The following is a 3747-nucleotide window of genomic DNA, read 5'->3' on the forward strand; positions in this document are numbered from 1 at the left end:
TCCCTGTGGGATCTGGTGGCTCCCAGCTGGGTCATTATTACACCCCGTTATTTATCCACGGATTTTGTGATTTTTCGGGATCCGCCGCCCCCCCGTTTATTGTCCCGGCTTTCCTCCTGCACCAGGAGGGACTGGGAGGGACTGGTTTGAACTGGGGGATCCCAGTGGGATCCGGTGGCTCCCGGCAGAGTCATTATTACACCCCGTTATTTATCCACGGATTCTGTGATTTTTCGGGATCCGCCGCCCCCCGTTTATTGTCCCGGCTTTCCTCCCGCACCAGCAGGGACTGGGAGGGACTGGGAGGGACTGGGAGGAACTGGGGGATCCCTGTGGGATCCGGTGGCTCCCAGCAGGGTCATTATTACACCCCGTTATTTATCCACGGATTTTGTGATTTTTCGGGATCCGCCGCCCCCCGTTTATTGTCCCGGCTTTCCTCCTGCACCAGGAGGGACTGGGAGGGACTGGTTTGGACTGGGGGATCCCAGTGGGATCTGGTGGCTCCCGGCAGGGTCATTATTACACCCCATTATTTATCCATGGATTTTGTGATTTTCGGGATCCGCCGCCCCCCGTTTGTTTTCCCGGCTTTCCTCCCGCACCAGTAGGGACTGGGAGGGACTGGTTTGGACTGGGAGGGACTGGTTTGGACTGGGGGATCCCAGTGGGATCCGGTGGCTCCCGGCAGGATCATTATTACACCCCGTTATTTATCCATGGATTCTGTGATTTTTGGGATCCGCTGCCCCCCGTTTATTGTCCCGGCTTTCCTCCCGCACCAGTAGGGACTGGGAGGGACTGGGAGGGACTGGTTTGAACTGGGGGATCCCTGTGGGATCCAGTGGCTCCCGGCAGGGTCATTATTACACCCCGTTATTTATCCACGGATTTTGTGATTTTTCGGGATCCGCCGCCCCCCCCGTTTGTTGTCCCGGCTTTCCTCCCACACCAGGAGGGACTGGGAGGGACTGGGAGGGACTGGGGGATCCCGGTGGAATCCCAGTGGGATCCGGTGGCTCCCGGCAGGGTCGTTATTACACCCCATTATTTATCCATGGATTCTGTGATTTTTCGGGATCCGCCGCCCCCCGTTTATTGTCCCGGCTTTCCTCCCGCACCAGTAGGGACTGGGAGGGACTGGGAGGGACTGGTGGCTCCCGGCGGGATCTGGTGGCTCCCAGCAGGGTCATTATTACACCCCGTTATTTATCCATGGATTTTGTGATTTTTCGGGATCCGCCGCCCCCCGTTTATTGTCCCGGCTTTCCTCCCACACCAGTAGGGACTGGGAGGGACTGGGAGGGACTGGTTTGAACTGGGGGATCCCGGTGGGATCCGGTGGCTCCCGGCAGGGTCATTATTACACCCCGTTATTTATCCATGGATTCTGTGATTTTTCGGGATCTGCTGCCCCCCGTTTGTTGTCCCGGCTTTCCTCCTGCACGAGTAGGGACTGGGAGGGACTGGGAGGGACTGGGAGGGACTGGTTTGAACTGGGGGATCCCAGTGGGATCCGGTGGCTCCCAGCAGAGTCATTATTACACCCCGTTATTTATCCATGGATTCTGTGATTTTTCGGGATCCGCCGTCCCCCGTTTGTTGTCCCGGCTTTCCTCCCGCCCCAGCAGGGACTGGGAGGGACTGGGAGGGACTGGGAGGGACTGGGAGATCCCGGTGGGATCCAGTGGCTCCCAGCAGGGTCATTATTACACCCCGTTATTTATCCATGGATTTTGTGATTTTTGGGATCCGCCGCCCCCCATTTATGGTCCCGGCTTTCCTCCCGCCCCAGTAGGGACTGGGAGGGACTGGGAGGGACTGGGAGAGACTGGGGGCTCCCGGTGGGATCTGGTGGCTCCCGGCAGGGTCATTATTACACCCCGTTATTTATCCATGGATTCTGTGATTTTTCGGGATCCGCCGCCCCTCCCGCCCCAATAGGGACTGGGAGGGACTGGTTTGGACTGGGAGGGACTGGTTTGAACTGGGGGGGATCCCTGTGGGATCCAGTGGCTCCCAGCAGGGTCATTATTACACCCCATTATTTATCCACGACTCCGGTGATTTTTCGGGATCCGCTGCCCCCCGTTTATTGTCCCGGCTTTCCTCCCGCACCAGCAGGGACTGGGAGGGACTGGTTTGAACTGGGGGATCCCAGTGGGATCCGGTGGCTCCCGGCAGGGTCATTATTACACCCCGTTATTTATCCATGGATTTTGTGATTTTTGGGATCCGCCGCCCCCCGTTTATTGTCCCGGCTTTCCTCCTGCACCAGGAGGGACTGGGAGGGACTGGTTTGAACTGGGGGATCCCGGTGGGATCTGGTGGCTCCCAGCAGGGTCATTATTACACCCCATTATTTATCCATGACTCCGGTGATTTTTCGGGATCCGCTGCCCCCCGTTTATTGTCCCGGCTTTCCTCCCACACCAGTAGGGACTGGGAGGGACTGGTTTGAACTGGGGGATCCCGGTGGGATCCAGTGGCTCCCGGCAGAGTCATTATTACACCCCGTTATTTATCCATGGATTTTGTGATTTTTGGGATCCGCCGCCCCCCGTTTATTGTCCCGGCTTTCCTCCCGCCTCAGTAGGGACTGGGAGGCACTGGGAGGGACTGGGAGGGACTGGGGGATCCCGGTGGGATCCAGTGGCTCCCAGCAGGGTCATTATTACCCCCCGTTATTTATCCATGGATTTTGTGATTTTTCGGGATCCGCCGCCCCCCGTTTATTGTCCCGGCTTTCCTCCCGCACCAGTCGGGACTGGGAGGGACTGGTTTGAACTGGGGGATCCCTGTGGGATCCAGTGGCTCCCGCTCTGCCCCGGCAGGGTCATTATTACACCCCGTTATTTATCCATGGATTTTGTGATTTTTCGGGATCCGCCGCCCCCCATTTATTGTCCCGGCTTTCCTCCGGCACCAGTAGGGACTGGGAGGGACTGGGAAGGACTGGGAGGGACTGGTTTGAACTGGGGGATCCCGGTGGGATCCGGCGGCTCCCGGCAGGGTCATTATTACCCCCCGTTATTTATCCACGGCTCCGGTGATTTTTGGGATCCGCCACCCCCCGTTTATTGTCCCGGCTTTCCTCCCGCACCAGGAGGGACTGGGAGGGACTGGGAGGGACTGGTTTGAACTGGGGGATCCTGGCAGGGTCATTATTACACCCCGTTATTTATCCACGACTCCGGTGATTTTTCGGGATCCGCCGCCCCCTGTTTATTGTCCCGGCTTTCCTCCCGCCCCAGCAGGGCCTGGGAGGGACTGGTTTGGACTGGGAGGGTCTCAGGAGTGCAGGAAGCGGTTGAAGGCGTTGTAGGCGGACTCCAGGTCGAAGAGCATCTGCCGGACCTGGGAATCGTCCAGCTCGTCCGAGGCCGACATCCCGCTGAGCGTCTGCAGCCTTGGGAAGGGCCGGGCCGGGGTCAGGAACCCCCCAAAAACTGGGAATGACCCCCCCTGCCCGCCCCTTCCCCCCCGTCCCGCTCACCACTGGTTGACCTTCTGCCTGCCCTCGAAGTCGGGGGGCAGGTGGCTCATGCGGTTCATGGTCTCCATGAGCTCCCGGAGATCCGGCTGGATCTGCGCCAACGGGGGGTTGGGGGGAGGACGAGGCCACGCCCCGGCAACGCTCCCACATCCTGAGCCTCCATCCCAACCACCCATCCCCCCGGCAACGCTCCCACATCCTGAGCCTCCATCCCAACCACCCATCCCCCCGGCAACGCTCCCACATCCTGA

At 59.5% G+C, this 3747-nt stretch overlaps 1 long non-coding RNA gene across 3 annotated transcripts; it reads right to left on the reverse strand.

Annotated features, from left to right (window-relative positions):
• Positions 1-226: 226 nt before the first annotated feature.
• Positions 227-3616, reverse strand: LOC108510419. Of its 3 annotated transcripts, XR_001878812.1 has the most exons (4): positions 3497-3616; positions 3282-3409; positions 1949-1977; positions 227-309 (listed from the first exon to the last, which is right to left on the reverse strand). It is a non-coding gene; the product is annotated as an uncharacterized LOC108510419 (long non-coding RNA). The 3 variants fall into 3 exon arrangements; XR_001878813.1 differs by lacking the exons at positions 227-309; positions 1949-1977 and adding an exon at positions 2605-2619; XR_001878811.1 differs by lacking the exons at positions 227-309; positions 1949-1977 and having other exon boundaries at positions 3201-3409.
• Positions 3617-3747: the final 131 nt, after the last annotated feature.

The sequence above is a fragment of the Lepidothrix coronata genome, unplaced genomic scaffold (assembly GCF_001604755.1).
Source record: "Lepidothrix coronata isolate B3197 unplaced genomic scaffold, Lepidothrix_coronata-1.0 Scaffold845, whole genome shotgun sequence".
NCBI classification, from domain to species: domain Eukaryota; kingdom Metazoa; phylum Chordata; class Aves; order Passeriformes; family Pipridae; genus Lepidothrix; species Lepidothrix coronata.